Raw genomic sequence first — 26,206 nt, 5'->3', positions numbered from 1 at the left:
TTAGTCACAGGTTATTTTATTTTTATAGAGTGCTGTCCATCATCTTCAGAAAACGCAGAACTTTCCTTCCCTAAAGAGAAAGCAGAGAGGCTGATATTCAAAGTGTTTAGGCTCCTGACTTGGAGGCGGATGTAGAAAGCAGTGCGTTTTAGCTGCTGACTGCATGCAGTGTTCCTGCAAAAGAATTTGCCGCTGTATGCATGTAGATTACTGCTGTCTTAAAACTGCAGCAGTAATCTGCAGCACATTGCCAAATGTCACCCTTCCTGTCAGTGCCTGAGCTGCATTCGGCTCAGGCACTGACAGGAAGGGTGACATATTACAAAAAAAAAAAAAAAAAACAATTGCCGATGATCTGCCATGGACAACCTCCTTCCTGCCTGACTCGGGCCATTCCCTCCCACCCCCAACCAATATTTAAAAAAAAAACCCTGTATACAATTATGAAGGCTATCCAATCAATTTAACTACTCTTCCCAATCCAAATTTGCAACACTAAGCAGATCCAAGGAGCCTGGACTCAAAATGGCTCCAGTGGATCTAGAACAAGCAGAAAAATACATCACTCCCTACCTCACTTATTCCCCCCCCCCCCCCTTCACCTCGATAAAACAGAGGGTTGAGCTACCAAGGATCTTGTATTAGTGGGCAGAATGCTCAGATCATTGAGTATTAAACTTCTGGCTCTGGGAGATAGACTTTGGATATAATAATCCCAAATTAATAAAAAGTGTTTTTGATGTTTATAAGTGTAACAAGCTCCTGGGAGCTGATTCCTCCAGTGCCAGGGTGGATCAGCCTTCATCCAGTGATTGAAAATGCACTTCTCCACTATTGTTGCCTTGTTTATTAACCATTTAGCCCTTTTAATGGAGACACCATAAAAATCCATTTTCCCAAACAAAATATCTAATGGTGTGAACTGAAAATTATGTTTTACTTAACAAGTAATAATGAGCACTAATTGGTGAAAATTAGAATTTACTTACACAACTGCACACAACTTCCTAAGAGTATTCTGTAACGCACTGTGCCTAAATTTTAATGCACGCAGGCAAATGGGCATTTCATGGGCATTTTAAAATTTACACATGTTGTTATATCATATGGTCCTCTGCGCCTAAATCTACAAATTTACACCATGTTTTCATTGGTGTAAATGGAGGTGTGTAGTTTTAGGTGCTAGGATATCAACTAAGCATATTCTATATATCATGCCTAAATATAGGCGCTGCTTATAGAATACACTTAGGCGGAAATGATTTCTGCATGGATTTTCTAGGGGCCATATATAGAATCTGGCCCAATATATAGAATTAGGTAGTTGGTGTGGATGTTTACTCATGTTTTATTACTTTGGGTTCATATGAGTAGAGAATTGTTCGTATTTGAGCCTAAAGAAACTTGGTCTACACGGTATGAATAACCCTATGAATAGAAAATTTGTCAGACACCAATAGGCATCTGAATTCCTCCAATTGCTTATTTCTAGGATAAGCAGCATAAGATCTGTTTTACTGTTGTGGGATCTTGCCAGGTAGTTGTGACCTGGATTGGCCACTGTTGGAAACAGGATACTGGGCTTGATGGACCTTCGGTCTGCCCCAGTATGGCAACGCTTATGTTCTTATGTTCTCATGTTCTGATTTCCTCTTAGTTGCCTAGTAATAAGTGTCTGAATAAAAGCATTCAAAAATATTTTAACTTTACCAGATGTTAGTGCCTGACTCCTTAAATTAAGCACCTAGATCTATTGAATATAATCTTCATTACCTCATTGTACTCATTGAAAGCATTGTAACTGAATGAAGTAACAGGCAAACTGAAAGGCCTATTTGAAGCAACAGCTGATAAGTTGACATTTTATAAGGGAAGAGTTGAATCATGTGTAATCATTCCATTGTACAAAGAGTTGACACTGATTTATTACTGCAAAATAGAGATGCACCTTCATAAACATACATTCATTTTATTAGTGTTCCCTAAAATTTTAGTGAATGCTAAGTTGATTGAGCAATCTTATTTGAAGTTCTCTTTCAAATACACTCTTATCCACTCACATTGACTCACCACTAAAGAATGACACGGGGATGGGGACCTGCAGTAACCACGGGATGTGGACGGGGACAGAGCCCTCTCTTTTTCTTTATATTCTTTATAGAGTTCAGTGATTTAATTCAAATACAATGTCCTCAAAAATTCATATTATTCAGTCTAAGAGGTTTTCAATGCAGTATAAATGTAGTGAAAACATTTCTCAACACTTTGAAGCTATTCTTAACTGCTCAATGGAGCTGCCCATTTCACTGGACACTTCATCAGGATCTGCTTCAAAAGAGAGGATGCTGCTGGTGCAAACAGCATTTCTTTTGAAGCAGATCCTGATGAAGCGTCCAGTGAAAAGGGCATCTCCATTGAGCAGATGAGAATAGCTTCAAAGGTAAGTATTGAAAAATGCACTACATTTATGCTGCATTGAAAGCCTTTTGGACTGAATAATATGCATTTTTGTGGATATTGTATTTGAATTGAGTCATTGAACTCTATAACATTAGAAATGTAAAGAAAAAAAGACAAGGGTTTCAACTTTTAATTAAATGAAGGGAGGTTTTTTAGACTAAGGATGTGTCAGTTGTGAGGTTATTTGGCAATTATTGCTATAAGCCGAATCAGGCACTGAAGTCTTATACATGGCTGGTGCCACCCTGCAACCTATAAATTGGAACCCACCCCCTCGATGTACGTACCCACCCCTCTCTCCTTCCCCACCCCTCATTGCCAGTACCTACTCCTCTCTCCTTGCCCCCTTCCCCTCCTCCTCTCCTTTCTCTTCTCTCCTGAAGCGGTCAAAGCTTTTTCTGTGTTGCAGCAAGGCCGGGCAACGACAGCAATGTAAGCCAGCTGCTTTGGCAATGCCAGAGGCCTTCCCTAAGCTACGTCTTGCCCTCATGGAAACAGGAAGCTGCTTGAAAGAGGGTGGGATGCAGCTGAGGGAAGACATCTGGGGCTTCCAAAGCAACCTGCTTACATTGCTGCTGTTCCCCTTGCTGCAATACAGAGAAAGCTTTGACCTCCGGTAGAAGAGAAGGGAGAAACAGAGAAAGATGCTGAGGAGTGGATGGGGGATAAGGAAAGAGAAATATAAGCTGGACACGGGGAGCAGCAAGGAGGGAGATATGTCTGACTGCAAGGGGATGGGGTCAGAGGGAGAGGAGAGGAGAGGAGAGTGGTGCAACCTGTTAAGCATGACTTGGGGTCAATTTGGGCAACCCCACCACCACCACCACCACCATGCTTTCTGTGCTTACCAGATTGCACTGTCCCTGGATAAGAGTATATTTGAATTAGAATTTCACATAAGAAGATTGACTTTTACACGTAGGGGTAAAATTCACAAGCCTTTTTTTTGGGTTGTGTGAAATTGATTTAATATGCATTAACCTACAAATTGTGGTGCATTCAAAATTAACCAAAACTCAAAAACAAAAAAAATGGAAAAATATTCCTAAAATGACCTGAAAACAAATTATTTTTTTTCCATTCACATGCTTCCTGAGAAAGCAAGAACTGAACAGCCAAACTTCTCTTGTAAAAAAAACCTACCAATTTCTTGCCAGTCTTCCTGTGGTAAACAGACTGGGAACCAACCTAAGGAGGTCAATTTTTAATGCTTTTTACACAAAGTGCTGTTTATCTATGAGAATAGCCCCCCTGAAAACCCCTCAGGGATAAAGGCAGCCACACTGATCACAAGGCTGGTTCTTTCCCTCTCATCATAAAAAGAGGAAGAGGCAGAGGTAAGGTCATGGATTTTCCACTTGTACATTTGTGCTTACTTTAATTAATGATGCACTGTTCCCAGGGCTGGGTGAATTTTCAACTTGAAAGCCTGGGTGAAGTTTATCTTTAAAAATGTGCATCTATGTCTTGGGGTAGAATGAGGCAATAAAGATGATATTCAGTAGATCTAGGTGCTTAAGTTAAGGAATCAGACACTAAGATCTGGCAAATTGAAAATATTTTTTGAGTGACTTTAGCTAGACATCCATTTTTACTAGGCAACTAAGGGATGTGGAGGGGCATAATTGAATGGGGCCGGCCATCTTCAAGGCCGGCCCCATAAAGCGGCATCCCGACCATATTATCGAAACAAGATAGCCAGCTATCTTTCGTTTCGATAATATGGTCGGAGCCGGCCAAATCTCAACATTTGGGCCGGCTTTAGAGATGGCCGGCATTGTTTTTCAGCGATAATAGAAACTAATGGCGGCAATCTCAAACCCGGCCAAATCCACGGCATTTGGTAGTGGGAGGAGCCAGCATTTGTAGTGTACTGGTCCCCCTCACATGCCAGGACACCAACTGGGCACCCTAGGGGGCATTGCAGTGGACTTCAAAAATAGCTCCCAGGTGCATACCTCCCTTACTTTGTGTGCTGAGCCCCCCAAAACCCACTCCCCACAACTGTACACCACTACCATAGCCCTAAGGGATGAAGGGGGCACCTACATGTGGGTACAGTGGGTTTGGGGGGGGGGGGTTGGAGGGCTCACATTTACCACCACAAGTGTAACAGGTAGGGGGGATGGGCCTGGGTCCACCTGTCTGAAGTGCACTGCACCCACTAAAAACTGCTACAGGGACTTGCATACTGCTGTCATGGAGCTGGGTATGACATTTGAGGCTGGCATAGAGGCTGGCAAAAAAAAGATGTTTTTATTTTTTGGGGGGGGTGGGAGGGGGTTGTTGACCACTGGGGGAGTAAGGGGAGGTGATCCCCAATTCCCTCTGGTGGTCCTCTGGTCAGTTGGGCACTTTTTGGAGGCAACTAACGAACAAGCACTACCACTCTAATCCTTATGTCGAAAATGGTCTCTCTACAGTCGACGACATAACGGATGTTACAATCCAATCCATCACTCAGGAACTTATATGCAATACCATAATGTAACATAATAACATAGTAAATGACGGCAGAAAAAAACCTGAATGGTCCATCCAGTCTGCCCAACAAGACAAACTCATATGTGCTACTTTTTGTGTATACCCTACTTTGATTTGTACCTGTCCTCTTCAGGGCACAGACCGTATAAGTCTGCCCAGCACTATCCCCGCCTCCCAACCACCAGCCCCGCCTCCCACCACTGGCTCTGGCACAGACCGTATAAGTCTGCCCAGCACTATCCTCGCCTCCCACCACCGGCTGGCTCTGCCACCCAATCTCGGCTAAGCTCCTTAGGATCCATTCCTTCTGAACAGGATTCCTTTATGTTTATCCCACGCGTGTTTGAATTCTGTTACCGTTTTCATTTCCACCACCTCCCGTGGGAGGGCATTCCAAGCATCCACTACTCTCTCCGTGAAAAAATACTTCCTGACATTTTTCTTGAGTCTGCCCCCCTTCAATCTCATTTCATGTCCTCTCATTCTACCGCCTTCGCACCTCCGGAAAAGGTTCGTTTGCGGATTAATACTTTTCAAATATTTGAACGTCTGTATCATATCACCCCTGTTTCTCCTTTCTTCCAGAGTATACATGTTCAGGTCATCAAGTCTCTCCTCATACGTCTTGTAACGCAAATCCCATACCATTCTCGTAGCTTTTCTTTGCACCGCTTCAATTCTTTTTACATCCTTCGCAAGGTACGGCCTCCAAAACTGAACACAATACTCTAGGTGGGGCCTCATCAAAGACTTATACGGGGGCATCAGCACCTCCTTTCTTCTGCTGATCACACCTTTCTCTATACAGTCTAACAACCTTCTAGCTACGGCCACCGCCTTGTCACACTGTTTCGTCGCCTTCAGATCCTCAGATACTATCACCCCATGATCCCTCTCCCTGTCCGTACCTAACAGATTCTCCCCGCCTAACACATACGTACATCTCCCAAGGGTTTCTATTCCCTAAGTGCATCACTTTGCATTTCTTCGCATTGAATTTTAATTGCCAAACCTTAGACCATTCTTCTAGCTTCCTCAGATCCTTATTCATGTTTTCCACTTCCTCCCGGGTGTCCACTCTGTTGCAGATCTTAGTATCATCCGCAAACAGGCAAACTTTACCTTCTAACCCTTCGGCAATGTCACTCACAAATATATTGAACAGAATCGGTCCCAGCACCGATCCCTGAGGCACACCACTACTCACCTTTCCCTCCTCCGAGCGAATTCCATTCACCACTACCCTCTGGCTTCTGTCCGTCAACCAGTTCCTAATCCAGTTCACCACTTTGGGTCCTATCTTCAGCCCTTCCAGTTTATTTAAGAGCCTCCTGTGGGGAACCGTGTCAAAAGCTTTGCTGAAATCTAAGTAGATTACGTCCATAGCTCGTCCCTGATTCAATTCTCCTGTCACCCAATCAAAGAACTCAATGAGATTCGTTTGGCACGATTTCCCTTTGGTAAAACCATGTTGTCTCGGATCTTGCAACTTATTGGCTTCCAGGAAATTCACTATCCTTTCCTTCAGCATCGCTTCCATTACTTTTCCAATAATCAAAGTGAGGCTTACTGGCCTGTAGTTTCCAGCTTCTTCCCTATCACCACTTTTGTGAAGAGGGACCACCTCCGCCATTCTCCAATCCTTCGGAACCTCTCCTGTCTGCAAGGATATGTTAAACAAATCTTTAAGAGGACCCGCCGGAACCTCTCTGAGCTCCCTCAATATCCTGGGGTGGATCCCATCCGGACCCATGGCTTTATCCACCTTTAGCTTTTCTTTATTCTGTATTCTTCTTTACCATGTATGTATGCACCTTAATGCAATACCATTTGTAATTCTGTTACCCGGAAATGGCAATCGCCATTACGGCAAATGTAAGCCACATTGAGCCTGCAAATTGGTGGGAAAATGTGGGATACAAATGCTACAAATAAATAAATTAAAATAAATGGACCAAGTGAAGCTGGCCAAATGCTCGTCAGAGCTGGCCTTCTTTTTTCCATTATCGGCCGAAGCCGGCCATCTCGTAACCACGCCCCGTCCCGCCTTCCGTACCCTGCCGACACACCCCCTTTAACTTTGGCCGGCTCTGCGATGGCTTTCGATTATACCGATTTGGCCGGGTTTAGGAGATGGCCGACCATCTCTCGATTTGTGTCGGAAGATGGCCGGCCATCTCCTTCGAAAATAAGCAGGCTAGTTATCAACATGGGCTACTATTAAGACAGGTTATTTTGCCACTACTAATACTAATAATTTCTATAGCCTACTAGATATACACATTATATGCAGGTACTTTCTCTGTCCCTAGAGTACTCACAATCTAAGTTTTTATTCCTGGGGCAATGGAGCGTTGAGTGATTTGAGGAGGAAGAAAAATGGAAGAAAGTTGAATGTGAAAGATGGATATAGGGCAGGAAGTAATGAAGAAAAGAGGAGAGAAAAGAAATAGTGATTAGACAGGAGGCCCTGGAAACATTCAGACCTCAGAGAGAGGGAAGCAAAACCAGAGACAGAGAACAAGATTATTAGACAAATATCACCAGAAAACAAAGGTTAAAAAAAAAAAAAGATTTTATTTTCAGTTTAGTAATTGAAATATGTCAGTTTTGAGAATTTACATCTGCTGTCTATATTTTACACTGTACAGATGGAAATGTGAGGGGGACACTCTATACAATTAATCATGCGATTAAAATTTTTTATCAATGTGCAGCCCTACTAATTACTAATATCTGGGATTAACAGTAAAATAACACATCTTAGCAGCAGTCTGTGTTGATAGCTATACCCCTAAATTTAGGCTCTTAAAAAGTGCATAGGGTCAGTTCAGGGAAACAAAAGTTAAGTGACAGAATGGCAGCCTAAATTTAGGTGACTCATTTTTGTATTCCTAAAGTTAAGAGCCTATGTTCAGTCTAAAACATAGGTACCTTCATGAAGCCCTTTCCCACATGCTAAATCCAGATTTGCTAGGGCATTAAAGTCAGACATTCATAGAATGTCTGCAGGTACCTGGAAGGCCTTGCATTGTCTCCCTCCAAAATCAAGAACCTCAGGTTTACAAAGGTTTTGTGTGTGACTAATTGATGTTTATATAACCAAATTCTTTTGTTCAAGTTGCCATTCTGCCATCTATCCTAACACCAGCGTGGGTTAAAATACAATATTTTTCTTCTGTGTCATTCCCCCCCCCCCCCCCCCCCCCCACACTATGTCATTCCTTCTCTATCTGAAACCCATAGAGACTTATTGTAACTTGGAAACACTTTTTTATACTAGGACATTCATTTAAAACTGCTTGCCAAATGTACTTTACAGAGAATGAATCCCGAGACCCTGACTGAGGAGAAGTATCACTGATAACCTCATGTTCTGCAACAGTTTTTATGGATTTGAGAAACTGTTGTCTTGTTTTAATTACAAGCAAAATTAGCTCTGCTGCTTCAGAATGGGTTAGAAGTTTATGGGGTGCTGCCAGTATTGCCATGTGTCAGCCCTTTGTTGACATCCGGTTCAATAACTCCAGGGTCTTCAGGGAGCTCTAAAGCTATAACTGCTTACTGCTTACATACGGAACATTATGTATTTAAAGCTGCTATCTAAAAGTTAATTAAGCATAATTAGCTAATTAAGTTATCTGTGCCCCAGGTGTAAAGGTTTCCATAGTTATCCAAAACTTAATTTTAGCTTTATTGTGCTAATTATAGAATGTCATACCTGGCAGAATATTGACTTTCAGCCAGCCTATATTTTTCACTAGAACTACCACACAGCGCAAAGAAGGGCAACTTCTGTCTCCAGCTCTCCATGGGCTTAAAACCAAACCCTCAACAGCTTTTCTGTACCATTAGGATCTACTTTTATAAAGTCATTTTAGAGTGTATGTAAGAATAATTGTGCATAAATTGCAGCAGGTGTAAAAATGGCATGAACTTGGATACTTTTACTATAAATGTTGCCAGGGATGTGGTCTGAGAAGGCCATGGGTGGAATCAGGAAGTACATGCTGTGGTGTATAAGTGACGGTCAGGGGTGGACTGACAGCTGGGCCCTTGGGCAATAAGGGTCATGGGCCCCTAAACACCCATCAAAAGTGATTATTGAAGCTATGGGAGAGTGCCCCCCCCCCCCCCCCCCCACTGCTGTGGGCCCTCAGACAGTGCCCTATTGTTCCTTTGGTCAGTCCACCCCTGGTGACTGTCCAGGTGTACACATGCCCTCTTCTCATTTTGATTAGCATAGAGGAGCCTCAGAAGGGAGTTAGAGCTCAGAGAGTAGGAAGAAACCCGGAGCAGAATCCCAGTGGCCAGAAGGGGTTGCGGTCTCACCTAGGAAACAAGGAAGACACCTAAATAGAGAAGCTTCCAGATTCCCTAACCTTCTAGCTGCCAATCAAAGGAGCCCCAAGCAAGTGGTAAAGGACTTCTGCAGTTAGAGAGGAGGAAGCAGAAGGATGGGGACAAGCAGAGAGGTAGAGGAAGAGCCCCAGCCCAGGGAAACAAGAAGCTAAACCCCAAACAATGAAGAAGAACCTGAGGCCATGGACCTTGAGAAGACCTGTGAGAAAAGGTTGGAAAGGGACCAGCCCTAAAGCTACAGAGGAAGCCTGGCCATGGAGATAAGGTTTTGCCTTGGCATTTTGATTAAAACTCTGTAAAAGAGGAGGCTGCCCAGCCCTGGTGGCTAAGGAGAGGAGAAAGCTAGGGCTGTATTTTTGTTTGTTTGTTTTGACTAAGGAAATGCTGTGGGACTGTATGAAGTTATAAAAAGACATGGGATTTTGGGAATTAGTCCCACTGCCAACTGAAATAAGGGAGGGACCATTCCCCCTCTGCCTTCTTTAGCCCTGGAAGGCAGAGGTCTGAGTAAAGAGCTGAAGCAGTGTTCTGTGGCAGAGAAGCACTAAAAGAAAGTGAAAGAGTTTAGAACCACCTGCTGGTGCTGGGAGACAAAAGACATTATGAAAAAGCCTGAAAGTTGCAGTACAAAAAAGAAGAGGTTTTACCGATAGCATGTTGGAAACAAATTTGCAATCCTGCAGTGGTAACTTGTCTCTCTAAGCTAAGACTGTATTTGTTACTTTGAGTACCACAATAAATACCTGTGTTATTTTGTAAAGGAAGCATGCTCATAAGAACTGTTTTTCGGGAGCATGGATTGGGGGAGAAGACTCAGAGGAAGGAGCTAAACTATGCCAGGATCACCCTGCCCATGACAATGCATTGATTATATAATATGCTAATCAAGTATGTACTTGCCTCTCATGCATGCTTGGTTTTAATGAAATTGATTATCCATGAGCTTCATGCATGCTCAGTTTCTCTAAAACCAAGCATGCATTCCAGGGCAGGAAAGCAGGGCAGGCAGCACAGCACCGAGTATTGCTGCAGAAAGGCTTCTGCTCGCAGGCCTTGGGAACCTCCACCAGCCCAGGTATGTGGGGTTGCAGTAGGGATGGAGAGTGACAAGGAGGTGGGCCAAAATGTCATCCCCCCCCCCCCCCCCCCCGCTTTGGGATCAGGCCCCCTCCCAAACAAAGTCTGGCTATGCCTCTGTCAGAGCCACCCAATTAATAATTAAATGTGGTTCAACAATCTAGTTGTAATTTATTATCCTTGCTCATCCATGAATACACATCATTTGTCTGGCAGTCTTTCTCATCATGTCTATATTTACGAATTTTAGACAGTCAAACCTCTTCCCTGAAACCTGTTAATTTAGTGGACAGTTCAACCATCTGTTTATAATAATCAGTGTGTTTTTTCTAGTGAAAAAGGTGCCGGTACTCAAATGCCAGGCCACTCTTCAGGGGTTGGGTGATCACTGAGGGACCCACCCCACAACAGCCAGGCCCCCTTCAACCAGCCACAGAATCTATGACAAGGCAGAATTGGTGTGTTGAGCTGTTTCATTAAAACTTGGGGACCATGAGCCAATTTTAGCAGACAATGGAAAAGGTGCCAGTACTCAGTACCCCCTCAAAAAAGCCCTGATTATAATCAGCCTCCCCCCCCCCCCCCCCCCCGTATTTTCATTTTGCAGTGAGGCTGTCATTTTCTCAACTTCAGTTTTCAGCTCCACCTCTACACCTGCTATCGTCTCCACAATCAAAAGCATCAAGTCCTAACTGCACTTGTTCAAGATCACGTTCCACTTATTGATAAAGGTGAGATCATTCTTATAGCAGTGCAAACCCCTTGGTATCATGTGATCTCGTATATATTGGGCCATTGTATTAGCATGATATTCAGCTGTAATCAATCTTTTCTATAAATTTTCTGACTCCTTCCAGGATCCCTTAACCCCACACAGATCGTTATTATCCAAAAGAAATTATCTCTGAAGTATGCTAGTCTCCTGATGCGCTGTATAACTGAACTCCTCTGGTACAGGCTGAGCTATATATATGACAAATTGTTCTGATAGTCACTCATAAGTTGCTAATAAAAAGTGTGGGTCCAACAATTGACAGCTTTCAGGAAAGAGGTCTGAAATCCCTGCACCCATCATATTTCCCAGTTCCATATACTAGTCAAAAACCCATTAAAACCCTGTCCTGCCTCCTCCCCCCCCCCTTTTTCAAGTAAAAACACCCCACTCCCCTTTCACCTCCAATATCAAGATAAGGCTACCATAAGTTATTCCCCTAAAGAGCTGACATGTCCCTTTATTTTGTGAGCATGTGATGGACAACACACTGAATCTAGGACACCAGTTAGTCCCTTGTCCTTACAATAGAGACAGATATGAAAAGCAACTTCAGAATAAGCAGCCCATGACACTGAACAGTGCTTATTAGAGCCCTGCAAGGTAACCATTAGCTTTAACAGTTTTTGTAAAAAGACTTCACACCTTTCCACTCACTCTCTTGAAAGGGCATCAAGCTATAGGAGGCAATTCATTTCACAGACTTCAAAACATCACAATTACTCCATAATAGCCAGAGAAGGTCACCAAATTTTGGTCACCAGGACTGAACACACTGATAGGGGCCAGACTTCAAGATCTAGATCCTGTCATATGTTTTTCCTTTATCTGAAAGGCAGAATGTTTAGTGCTATCACTCCAGATGACTTACGTTTTGTAAACGACTTCTTATACTGCAAAGCCCATCTGATAATTCCCCCCCCCCCCCCAACAAATCCTGCAGTGATACTCTCACCCAAGTGAAATCCCACTGTTTCTCCATGGTATCATTTAGTTGCACTAACGTTCCCATTACTAGCGTTGCCTTACAGTTTAATATTTTGTCCCTGGTCTAGCACCACAGGCTGTGACTTTGAAAAGCAAAAGGAACTAGGTAGGAAGACATATTCTCATTAAATTCTCTTTATTATCAACAGCACTTTTACAGATTGTCACTGCAGGAATTTAGTACAATTACTAATACAGCTGCAAGCAGACAGAAATTTGTGGGGAGGCAGGGAGGAGGGGCTGATCTTCTGGGAACATTATTAGGTATCAATGTGTTAACATGGCTATTCCTGGAAGCTTTATTTTATTAATGTTTGATCTCTGAAGCAATTTGGTTTCATACAAAACAGAGCTAACTGTGCATAGGGTAATTTGGGGTAAATTTTAAACTCACTTTAGTGTGTATGTGGCATTATATGTGAATAAAATTATATAAAATTAGATCAGGCGTAAGAGTGATAACACAAATATGCATACTTTTACTGTAGGTGTTGTCGAAAATGTAGTCTATATGGAGCGTAGGCATAATCGCAAAGTATATGCAATGATTATTATAAAATATACTATGTGTGAACTTGCACTGAAAAAAAATGAGCATTAAGTGCTATTCTATAAACCACGCTCAGAGTAGAGGACCATTTATAGAATATTTATTTTAAAAATGTATAACCTGCTCCATCTACCATTCTAGGCAGTGTACAAAATGACATTCATAATTAATCTAAATCTAAATAAACAAATAAAATATATCATAAACTAGTTGAGTCCAGTAATAGTGCAAAGATATATCGTTTAAAATAAAACAAGGAAAAGACCTCAAAACACACAAACGCCTACTACAACTTTGACGTCTTTTACTGGGGTTCTGGTATTCATCATAGGTCTAAAAAACCTCGTAGCACACTATTTTCTTTTTTGTTTTATTTTATTATTTGCTTATCCTTTACTCAAACAATTTCTATTTTTACTTATTTTAAACCGAGTTCATATATAGAGACTGCAGCAATCTCTCGTGCTCCTCCTGTTTCAGTCTCTATTGATGAGCTCAGTTCTCATTTACACTACTGTGCTCATCTTCACTAATTAATTTTGGATTGTGAGTTTTCTAAGTATTCCCATATGGTATGAAATCCCTGAGGCAGCCTAAATTTAGGCAAAATGTGGACCAGGTCGGGTGACTTTTTCTAATAAAGACATTTGTATTGTAACTACTTCTGGACACGCTGTTTGCCGCATCTACTTCTGGTGTGGATCTGAAGAGTCTCTTTGTTCTTTATTAGTCAGGAAGGAGATATGACATGAGTGGGACATGGACGTGGAAATATTATTCAACCAGTATGCTCAATGTAACACATGCTAACTAGATAACCCTAAGTTAAGGTGGTATCTCTTAGCACCTCCTACTTAGGAGACTCTAAATGATATCACACAAAATCCTAGAAGGTACTGTGCACAAATGACTACATTAGCACAAAAAATACCCTTAAAAATAACAGTGTTACATTTGCAGTTAACGTGCACTAAAATCCACATTAACTCCTCATCTTAACACCGTTTAGTAAACTACTACTACTACTATAAATCATTTCTATAGCGCTACCAGTCATATGCAGTGCTTCACAATTGAACATGAAAAAAGACAGTCCCTGCTCAAAAGAGCTTACAATCTAAATCAGGACAGACAGACAGACAGCCTAGCTCAGAAACTCCAGGAGCCACGGACACAGGCACTCCCACATTAGAACGTTGGTGATGAGAATTATTATATAGGATTTTGATATTGTCAATGTTTGCTCATTCCTGACCTATAAAAGGTGGTTTTGTCTTGGAAAACTTGTCAAAAAAATGTATTCAATTAGTCCAATAAAAAAAGTATCACCTTATTTTCCTCTCTTTTGTTTTATTTCTAGTAAACATGCCCTTTTATTAAGGACAACAGCTACATAATGTAGTGCCTGCATGGTCTTCTGGACTTTTATTAGATGTCAAGCAATGGAAACCATCTTTTTATCACTGCTATTGCAAAAGCTGACAGATGGAGCAGAAAGAGCAAAGCTGCTTCCCCATCAGCCAAGAGCAGCCATCCAAATCTGCAGGAAGGCATGTGACACCATGAGCTAGCATTACAAAACATGCAGCACCTTAATAGTATGCATTAACACCATCAATATGCACTATTTGACTGCAGTTCCGTGTTATATGCAATGGGATCAAATTACTAGTGATATACGTTAACAGCATTAGCACATGCTGATGTGATAATATGCACATTAATAACTCTAGCTGAAAGCTAGCAGACACAAAGTCCAAATCAGGTTCTAGTTCCTTATACAAGAGCTATTTACAAAAGACTCCTGGGTCCTGGCTGATTCTGATCTCAAGATGTGTCTCTGTTTCCCACATACCCTACAACCAAATATACTCCAACTGCAGTTTTAAAGAGCAGGAATGGATGTTCACTTTAAATACGGTGATTCCCAAGGGATTCAACATGGAGGTTGAATGGATGATGTTAATCTAACTTGGAACCCTGTGATTGCTGGGAGGGCTGTCAGCTGAGACTATACATATAGATGAAAAACACGTGGCCTTCATCTTGGCCACATTAGATCACGTCGGCAGGATGAGCGAGGGCTAGCATAAGGTATGTAATGGTTTATTTTGTATTTTGGGAGTTTTTATACTTAATTTTATTAATGTGATTTTTCTGCTTTTAGAGGATATCCTTGAGAAAGTGATCAGTGAAACATGTGCCATATCGGATTATCAATTCTCCTAAGCCGACATTTCAGAAAAAAAGCCAATAATTCAGATGAGTACTTTTTTTTTTTTAATTATATGGAGATAATATTCAAATAAATAAGTTTGAAATAGATGGAAAGTGGTGTTGATCAGTGACAATTCTAGTATGTAAATTATTGTGGATAAAATGTAATGGCATGATATCTCTGAGGTCATTACACCCCATTCCTTTAATCAATATAGATCACTGGATATTGTTTGTTTGTGTATGACTAACAGGCTTACTTTCGAAAGAGAAGGGCACCCATCTTTTGACACAAATCTGGAGATGGGCGTCCTTCTCTCAGGGTCGCTCAAATCGGCATAATCAAAAGCCGATTTTGGGCATCCCCAACTGCTTCCCATCGCGAGGACGACCAAAGTTCCCGGGGGCGTGTTGGAGGTGTAGCGAAGGTGGGACTGGGGCATGCCTAACAGATGGGCGTCCTCAAGCGATAATGGAAAAAAGAAGGGTGTCCCTGATGAACACTTGGCCGACTTTACTTAGTCCTTTTTTTTTTTATGACCAAGCCACAAAAATGTGCCCTAAATGACCAGATGACCACCGGAGGGAATTGGGGATGACCTCCCCTGACTCCCCCAGTGGTCACTAACCACCTCCCACCACGAAAAAAACAACTTTAAAAACTTTTGTCTTATTTTTTTAGAGTATGGGTGAAGGACGTCCTTCACTATGCCTCTGTCCCTGTGACGGCAGTTCAGGCAGTCCAAAATGTGGATTTTTCTGTGAAAAGGACATCCATGCCTTTGCTATGCCTCTGACACCCCCTTTATTTATTTGGAGTTTGGATCACAAGTAGTAGTAGTGGGATTTAAACTGGCCACCTTTGGGTTACAAGACCAGTGCTCTAACCACTAGGCCACTCCACCACTCCTCCATTCTACTCCTCTCCCTTGAAATGTGGCCGTCCCTGTGAGGGGGGCAGTATGCAGGTCCCTGGGGGGAGTTATGTGTTTGTCAGCGGAGGCATAATGAAGGCGTGGACGTCCTTCTTTCAAACATTTTGGATGTCCTCAACTGCCCCCCCTCCCACAGGGATGGCCAAATTTCAAGGGAGTGGAGTGGGGTGGAGGAGTGGCAGAGTGGCCTAGTGGTTAGAGCACTGGTCTTGCAATCCAGAGGTGGCCATTTCAAATCCCACTGCTGCTACTTGTGATCCAAAATCTAAATAAATAAAGGGGGTGTGGAAGGCATAGCAAAGGCATGGACATCCTTCTCACAGAAACATCCATATTTTGGACATCCTCAACTGCCGTCACAGGGACACAGGCATAGCAAAGGACATCCTTCACTCATACTCTTAAAAAAAAAAAAAAAAAAAAGACATCCCTGACAAGCACTTGGACGTTTTCATCTGGACTTGTGTTTTTCTAAGGTTGTAGACGGCTATTATACACGCAGCTTGTCTGCATGTATGAAGCCGTCTTTGGCATGCACAGAGCAGCCACGCATAATGCTTGGCTGCTCTGCACTGGTTTCCTCTCCTTAGGAAGGAAATCATGTGCAAATGAGCTAAAGCAAGCAGCTCATTTGCATGCAATTTCCTTCATGCATGCCCATTCCTTTCTGTATCGCTAAGCGATCAGTAAGGGAAGGGCTTTTTCCGTTCAGTTAGTGGGACCAGTGCACTACTAATGCTGGTTCCTCCCACAACCAAATGGCTTGGATTTGGTCATTTCTGAGATGGGGGTCCTTGCTTTCTATTATCGCCGAAAATCAGAAATGAACAAGTCCTGGGGATGACCTTCTCTGCTGGGGACGACCATCTCTAAGGTCGACCTAAATTTGCTGATTTGGGAGTCCCCGACCATATTATCAAAAGGAAAGATGGACGCCCATCTTGTTTCGATAATATGGGTTTCCCCGCTCCTTCGCGGAGCTGTCCTGTGAGGATGGCCCCAGGAAAACCTGGGTGCCCCATTCGATTATGCCCCTCTAGCTGACCAGAGTACGAAGAGTGAAGAGTCATTTGATATATTAGTGTGGTTTTATTACTATAAATTAGTCGCATCAGGAAATCTGACTCCTAAAACTGATTTTCCATCATTCTTTTTTCTGTCTAGCTCTATTTAAAGGGCTACGGGTCCGACACAGGGTCCCTGCCAGGCCAAGATGCAAGGAAGGAAGGCATTTGTATCACCCAGGGCATTAATAGTTTTAAATTAGGAGGTATGACAAAAGGCTGTTCCATTTCTTCTGCTATGTGACTGAGTACATAAGTGGCCTTCATGCTATATAATAAGTACCCAGTGACATAAAATTCTCTTTATTCTTAGATCTCCTTATAGGCTAAGAATTAATCAATCAGGCTCAGTCACCCTGTAAGTTCACCAGTGATTTAATGAGTACGAAGATTAAAAACAAATAGTTCATTATTTATCTTGCTTATGTTCTGGTGAGGCAACTGCCCCAGTATCTGTTATCCCAGCCGTTCTTTCTCTGTCCCTCTTCCCCCACCCCCTCTATCTCAGGGGTGACAGAAAAAAATGTGTGCTCATAAAACAGCTCAGTTGGACACATGCCCAAGTTGTGTGCGCAATTTAAATGAATAATGAGCCAATTAGTACCATTTGTGTTACAAGACGTATGAGGAGAGACTTGATGACCTGAACATGTATACTCTGGAAGAAAGGAGAAACAGGGGTGATATGATACAGACGTTCAAATCCGCAAACGAACCTTTTCCAGAGATGCGAAGGAGGTAGAACGAGAGGAGATGAAATGAGATTGCTTTTGTGTATACTTTTCTATTGTATTTTGAAAACCTTTAATAAAAATATGATACAAAAAAAAAGAAATTAAAAAAAATGTCAGGAAGTATTTTTTCACGAAGAGAGTAGTGGATACTTGGAGAACTCTTTTATTAAAAGAAACGCAAAACAATACTTCAACAAAAGTATGTACAAGCAATAAAAACCCCCACATATCTCCTAGACCCTAAACACCTATACAAAGCCAACTAACCCCCCCCCCCCTTAAAAACCCCCACCCTATACCAAACCTCCCCTATGGAGGTTTCAAATGAACATGTTTCCACCACACATTTGCCTTCTGTAACCCTTCCGTCACCCGTTCCCATTTAGCCACCTCCTGAACTCCCCTAATTATGTCCCAACTAACCTGTTCAGCCGACCTGTAGTCCTGGTGCAGGGACACCCCACACCGAGCCATCCAAAGGTAAAACCTGAGTATTACCGATATGATAAACTCCGTCACCGGATCCAAACCCCCACTTCGCTGCTGCCGCCCATAGACCCAATCAGCATACGAGTACGACCGGAAGCTAGAAATGTGCAAAAGCGATGCCACTCTATCCCCCACGATCCTTGAAAAGGGGCAATCCCGCAAAAAATGGTCCATTGTTTCTTCCGTACCCACACATTCCCCCCTTGGACAATCCCGATCCTGCATAGTCCTATAGTTGAGATTTCCTCTCACATACAATTTCCCATGAAAGGACAGCCAAGCAATGTCCCTGTACTTAGGCGGAATCCGCCTCGATGTAACCAATAGTAAGCCCTGCCGCAGCACCGACCCAGGTGCATCTCGGAGTGTCAGGGGTGCTGAAAAGGCCTGGGCCCGCACCCTTTCCACCCATACCTCCCTGCTCCCTGCCTTAATTTCCTCCACCGTGATCCCCCAGACTCTTACCAACCGAACCAACATCCAATAGTACCCTACCTGCATGGGTGCCCCCTTCTTTAAAGCCGCCACCCTTCCCCCCATCCGCCATGGAATCCAAAATCTTTCCCACCATAACAAGACACTTTGTGCCCACCCTGGCGGGTCCCTACCCACTGCCCATCCCAAATTAAACTGGAGGAACAGGGAACTGAAAAATAACACTGGGTTCACCATTCCCACCCCGCCATCCTTCCGGGGTAAGTATGTAATGTTCCGTTTAACCGGGTTCAGCCGATTCCCCCACAGTAGTTGGAAAAACACACTATACAGGGTAGTATAACAGTGTGCTGGCACCAAACAAATATAACTGAGAAACAGGAACATGGGCACCAGGTGCCTCTTAATCAGCTGAACCCGGTCAGACATTGTCATCCTCCAGCCTTTCCATCTGTCAACCTTGACTGTAGCTGCCTGGATGCACCGCTGCCAGTTAAAAGATGCATAATCTCCTTGATCAAAATAAACCCCTAACACTCTCATTCTGGCAATTGCGGCCGGAAACCCCCCTCCCAAAGCAAATGCCAGCCCTGGTGGACCCACCCATAAACTCTGACTTTTCTGGAAATTAATCAGTGACCCTGAGGCCCGTGAGTAACTGGAAATCAACTCCTGCAACTTCTCCCCCTCCCTTGGATCCGCCACCCACACTGTGATGTCATCTGCGTAAGCTACCACCCTCAAATGACACCCTGTACTCACCTCCACCCCCCGAAATCCCTCCCTCCCTCCCTGCTCTAAACGCCTAACAAAGGGATCTATTGCGAAGGTGTATAACAGAGGACTTAGGGGACACCCTTGCCGAACCCCTGCTGTGACCCCAAAACTCTTCCCTTTCCAACCATTTACCAGTGGAAAACAACTGGCCCCGGTGTAAAGTAACTGTGCCACCCAATCCCTTGGAAATCCATAATGCTCTAACAACCTCCAAAGAAAAAACCACTGTACCCTATCAAAAGCTTTATCTTGGTCTAAAGCCACCACCAACCTCCCATTCCCCTCCCCCCGGCTGTGCTCTAGACCCTCCCTAACCCATGCAGCCGCCTCCAAGACCCCCCTCCCCTTAACCCCACACTGCTGTGAAACTGCCACCACTTCCTGGACCACTGACTTCATCCTTTTTAAGAGCATGTGTGCAAAAATTTTCCTGTCCCCATTCAACAAGGCGATAGGACGCCAGTTCAACAGGGACCCAGGATCTTTCCCTTTACTAAGCAAAACTAATGCTGCCTCTGTCAGAGATTGGGGCAGAATCCCCTGCTGTCGTGCGGCTTCCCAGACCTGCAACATAATTGGAGCCAGATGGACCTTAAAAGTTTGGTAATATTCAGCCGTCAGGCCATCTGGCCCTGGAGCCGTTCTTTTCCGTAAGGCCCCGATGGCCTCCTCCACTTCCCCCAGTGTCCAGGGACGCGACAGGGCCTGGAGGTGGGGCCCTCCCTTTCCCACCCCTGGTGTCCCGTCGATATAGTGTCCCATCACCTCCTTATCCAAGTGTCCTCCCGAAAAAAAACGTGCAAAATGTTCTCCTACTACCTTCAAAATCCTTCGAAACCTGCACTACCCCCCTTGCGTCCCTTAACCCTCCCACTACCCTACGCTCCCTACGCTCCTTACAGCAGACAAACGGATCAGGACTAATCAATTTCCCGAAATCACGTTCATAAAGCAAGGAGGCATATCTATCGTATTGGACCTTCTCTAACTGCGCTTGCAGTTCCAGGATATCCTCCCGCCTACCCCCTGTGGAGAGTAAATAATCCCTGCGTTTCTTAAGTGCCGTTCCTAACCTCGTCCTTTCCCGTCCTTCCCTTCTTGCCTGTTGGGTAAAAAATCTCCTCGTGCGCTTTTTGACTACCTCCCACCATTCTCCAATAGAGGGAAAAATACCCTGGATGGAGAGCTGATCCTCCAAGAAGGCCCGATACTCCTCCTGCATTCTCGTATCTGCTACCCATTTAAGGTTGAGCTGCCATAAACTTCTTCCTGGCCTATGCCCCGCCCAACCTCCTACCTCAATTAACACCAGCTTATGGTCCGAGAAGTCTACGTCCACTAATCTGGGGCCCTGCCCACATGCCCCTTCCCGAACCAAAAATCTATCTATCCTACTCTTACACTGACCCCGTGAAAATGTAAAACCCTGTACCTCAGGGGAATGTTCTATGTGCACATCAACCAGCCCTGCCCCTTTCATTATCCCGGCCAAACGTACCCCATCATACCTCACCTGCGCTGTCCTCCCCCCCACTATCCTGCCTCCTTAAAATAGTATTAAAACCCCCCCCCCAAACCACCTGACGTGCTGTATAGAGATAAGGTTTAACTTTCCCAAACAACGAGGAACGTTCCTTCTTACTTTGAGGCCCGTAAATATTAATAATCTGCAACGCCACCCCGTGCCACAACACATCTAACACCAAACACCTCCCTATACCTAACTCTATCACTTTTTGAATATCTACATTATGTGTTTTAAATAAGATCCCTACCCCCCATACCTTTCTCCTGCCAAACCCCAAACCGAAGGTCCCCATCTCCAGGCCTGTTGTGCCCGCCTAATCGCTTCTAGCGTTTGTAGCCGTGTTTCCTGAAGCAGAATACAATCTGCCTGTATCTTAGAGAGGCCATCAAAGGCCAAACATTGCGCCCTCTGGGAAGCCACACTCGCCACATTCAATGTGGCAAACAAAAAAACAATTCCTGCCATTACCATCATTGAGTAGAAGGTATCCTCTGCTCACCTCCTTCCTGCATATCTGCCCTCTGCAGCACCCCACTACCAACGCCCTGCACCCCTTCTGCAGAATCCCTTCCTTCCTCCGCCCAATCCCGAACACCAAGTTTAAAACCCTTATCCTTCCCTTCCCCCTCCCCCCTCCTTTCTTCCTCCCCTTCTTCTTCTTAGTCATCCAGACCACCATCTCCCCTCTCACAAAAGAAGGCCCCCACCCCCCCTCCCCTACTTGCTCCCTAACTCTGAGCTGCTCCCCTGCCCCCCCACCCCCTTACCTCATTCCCATCACCCCTTTTACCCTGTTCCTGTCTAGATCTGATCCTATCAGACCGCCTCTTAATCCCTTCTCCTGTCCCCTTCTTCTCCACTCCCTCTACTTCCAACCCCCCCCTCCTCCTTCGTTCCCAACCCCTACCATCCAGACCTTCCCCCCCTTCTTCTTACACCTACCACCCTCTCCCTGTTCCACCTCAAATTTCCTCTTCCCTTCATCCCCCACCAGGACTCCCTCTACCTCCCCTCCCCCACCTTCCTCGATCTCCTCCTGCCTACCTTCCTCTTCCAGAATCTGAAAACGGTTCTCCACCCTACACTCCTGTGATCCAAATCCCGAGCCACCCAACTCCTCCCTACCCTTCCCCTCAGCCCCCCTTTGTTTCTTACGAACTTGAACCCAACCCCCTTCTCCCTCCCCCCGTTCCCTCACCTGTTCCTCCCCCCGTACCCCTGAAACCTCTTCCTCCCTCCTCCCCTTCTGCAGCTTCCCTACTCCCTGTACCTCCGGGCCCTGACCCTGAAACCACCCTCCCCCACCCCCCCCCCCTCCTGGACCAAACTCCCCCGTCCCCCACCCTCTTCCCCCTCATTATGAAAAGCCCTCGGGCAATTCCGAAAGGCATGCCCCAGATCCCCACAAAGATTGCACCGGATAGAGGAACATTCTTCCGAAAGGTGATCCTTAGACCCACACTTTGCACACTGCTGTACCGGGCAGGACATGCTAAAGTGGCGGAAAGACCCACACCTAAAACATTGTCTTGGCTGTCCTTTATAGAAGCACAGGATCCTATCTCTCCCGATAAAAGCTGCCGAGGGAATATGCTGGACCACCTGACCCACCTGTTTAAGCCTAACTAAAGCCCCCCACCCCCCTGCCCATACTCTACTTGGATCCGGGAGCTTGGTTAGTGGAGTTCTCAATTCAGCATACCGCTGAACCCAGAAGGCCAGGTCCGCCGCTGAGATGGATTCATTCCGGACTAAAAGGGTCACCTGCACCAGATCAGGTCTGCTTATCGGAATCACCCTATAATTTCTCCATTCCCCCCTCCCTCGAACTTCTTCGTACTTTTCCCAAAACACCTCCATCCCCCTTTGAGTAAAAAAACTAACATCATATTCCGGAATGTTAGCCAGGTGGATGCAAGCATATAAATCTTCTGGAATAAACCCTAGCCCTAGTACCAACTGCAAAACCTTATCCCGGGATGGCATACCCCCCTCCCCCACCCATTTGAGCTGAACGACATTTCGGCGTTTGGGGATCTGCCCCTGCCCCCTCCCTCCTCCTCCAAACCCGTCTCCCCCCCTCCCCGCAAAACCTAACCTCCCCCTCCCCTGCTCTCCTTCCCCCCTCACCACAGCTGCAAAAGATACCGACCTCTTCCCCTCCCCACCCCCGCTCTTCCCTGACCTGGAACCGTCCCGACCATCCAAACCCATGCCCTTCTTCAACTGCCCCTTCTGAGCTGTCCCCACGCCCCCACCCCCTCTACCTTCTGCAGCCTGCCCTGGCACCACCCCCTCCCTTCCTCCCCCCTCCTCTGATCACAGACTGCCACCTCCATAGCTTCAAAAGTACACCCATTCTGTCCCTCTTCTCTTACCAATCCCCCACCCTGCTCATCCACCCCATCCAAAGCAGCCTTCCCCCCCAAGTCCAAACTGAAACCATTTACTAGACTGTCACTGTTCTCCAGATTTTGTCCACAGGGGAGATCCCTGCTTATCTGTTCAGAAGAAACCTTGCACTGCTGCTCCCTCTGAATATCCTGCTGCTCGGGCTCCTCTGCTCCCAGCTGGCTGTCTGTTGCATTCTGCTCAGAAGGGTCCCGCGCGAGACCAGTCACTGTGTTATGAGAGGAATTTCCCCTTGCTTCCTCCTGATTGGCAGAAACCTCCTGTCTTTCCAGCTCTGGAAGGCAGGATTCCCCAGAGCCTGCTTGCCCAGCTGCAGCTACTCCTTGTAATTTAGCAACCGTTCCTGCACTCAGGGAGCCTGTAGAGTGCAGCTGTGTTTGCAAGCAGAGCTCTTCTGCTGGCAACAGTTCTTCCACAAATGCACCTTCAACCAGAGTAAAACTGTCTTTTTTACCTTCTCCTTTCCTGCCTTCTTCAGGAAACCTTCTTTCTGCAAGACTAGGAACACTTGTCTGGAGCTCTTGTATGAAAAAGTCTCTATCTCTGGTTTCCATAGCCTGCAAATGTGTAGGAGCCTTTTGAAGCTCTTTCTCTGTCCTTGTAGGCTCCAGAGATACTATGGACTCCCTGCTGCCTCCTCCCCTCTCATTACCAGAAGCAGCCATCACAGTAAGTGCACCAGAATCTGTTTGACTTGCTAAGCCCTTCATAAATTGCAGTGTATGTCCAGTGTTTGTAGCTGGCAAGTCCTCACTCACACACTGTTGTTGTTGAAAAAGTTCTGCTGTATATACTGGGGAAACCTGACTCTGAGATTTTGCTGTGCCTTGTGCCATTCTCTCCTGGTTTATGTAAAGTTCCCTTAAGGGATTATCAGTATTCTTCTTTAATGAAACCAAAGTCTTTTCTTTGTGTTGAAGCTGCTTTAACAAACGAGCTTCTTCTTTCTTGTAAATGTCCTGTTTATCTCCCGGGGCCAGCCTAGTCATGGCTTTTGCCATCTTCAGCTGTTTCCCCTGCTCCTCTATGTCTTTCTCCAGGGCTTTAATCATTCGCACCCTTTGTACCACTTCTTCAGCCAAGTGCCCCGGTCCTTCACTCACCGACCGTACACCATCCTCCCTGTCTTCATCCTCCTCCTCCTCCGACCAATCATTATCATAGTCCTGTACGCCCGGACCCGGCTGAAGCTCCTGGTGTACCACCATCGGCTCCTCTCCTTCCACCGTCTGGAGGCCCGAGGCCCTCCCTATCCACTTCCCCCCTCCATGTTCTTCAGGCTCCCTTTCCGGAAACCGCTGGGTCATGGAGGAGGTACCTGTTACCTCTTCATCTCGGAGACGCTGAGCCCTGCGGTCCACAGGGCTCCTTTCTCTGCTCCCCGAGGCTGGACTGAGCTGCACACAACCCTTCCGGGCCTTCTGGTCCGTAGGGCCCAGAGGCCCCATGTCCTGGGCCTTTCCTGGGAAACTCTTCCCCGGGCCTCTCTGCCCACCTGGGGAAGGAGCCAGCCCAGCACCCTTCCTGCTCTCTAGAGACCGAGCCTTCAAGCACACGTCCTTCTCTCACCAAGTCTAGGCTGGAATGCCCTCCCGCGGGAGGTGGTGGAGATGAAAACAGTAACAGAATTCAAGCACGCGTGGGATAAACATAAAGGAATCCTGTTCAGAAGGAATGGATCCTAAGGAGCTTAGCCGAGATTGGGTGGCAGAGCCGGTGGCGGGAGGCGGGGATAGTGCTGGGCAGACTTATACGGTCTGTGCCAGAGCCAGCGGTGGGAGGTGGGACTGGTGGTTGGGAGGCGGGGATAGTGCTGGGCAGACTTATACGGTCTGTGCCAGAACTGGTGGTGGGAAGCGGGGCTGGTGGTTGGGAGGCGGGGATAGTGCTGGGCAGACTTACACGGTCTGTGCCCTGAAAAGGACAGGTACAAATCAAGGTAAGGTATACACAAAAAGTAGCACATATGAGTTTATCTTGTTGGGCAGACTGGATGGATCATGCAGGTCTTTTTCTGCCATCATCTACTATGTTACTATGTTTTAACAAGCAAATATTGGCACTAATTCTGTTATGTCCAGTACAAACTTTTATCAATTAATATGATCTGCCTAAATTTTATACACGTCCCAGAAAAGGGGGCATGAAATGCGAGAGTCATGGGCATGGATTCCAGTTATATACACAAGTATAGAATAAGAGGGTGCCACATGGAAATTTAGGTGGGGGTATTTGTCCCTGGTTTTTGAAGGTGCAAATGGGTGCGCCTAAATTTACATATGACCCCATGCGCTTAAGCGCTGTTCTGTAAACCACGCTTAACTTTAGGTGTAGCTTATAGAATTGTGCTTCAATGTTTTTTCAGTGCCAATTTTTTAAGAGTGATTTATACAATTCACCCCTAAGTCTAAAAACATATGAAACAATTGTACGCTTACCCCCAAATTCTAGATATGGCATTTTAAGTTGTGTACCCACGAACCGGAAGTGCTCCCGTGCCGGTAAAGGGAGACACTCCAGGCTTGTGGGACCCGGGCTCCATCAAAGGGAGGTTTAATTCTGGTGCCCAGTAGCGGGGGAGCCTGAGGAAGCTGTTGTTCCGGTACTGTGGTGATCCTGGTTGCCGGGGCCGCAGGAGGCATATCTTCGGCGCATGTGCGATCAGCACACATGCGCAGAGGTGGAGGAGTGAGGTCCCCATGAGGGGAGGGGCTGAGGAGCAGCAGAATTAAGCACAAATGCCCAGATGTTTGTGACGGGTTAGAGTGCTCTGATTGGCTCACACTGGCTCAACAACAGAGTCAGGGAAAGAGAAAGTCCCCAGATGTTAAGAGCGCGAAAAACGCCCGGAGGAACAGCCCTGATTGGTGCAGAGGCACCCAGCAACAAGGGGAGACTGGAGAGAGTGTCAGGAAAACTCGTG

Source organism: Microcaecilia unicolor, chromosome 6 (genome assembly GCF_901765095.1).
Source record: "Microcaecilia unicolor chromosome 6, aMicUni1.1, whole genome shotgun sequence".
NCBI lineage: Eukaryota > Metazoa > Chordata > Amphibia > Gymnophiona > Siphonopidae > Microcaecilia > Microcaecilia unicolor.
Note: the sequence above shows the minus strand (reverse complement) of the source record.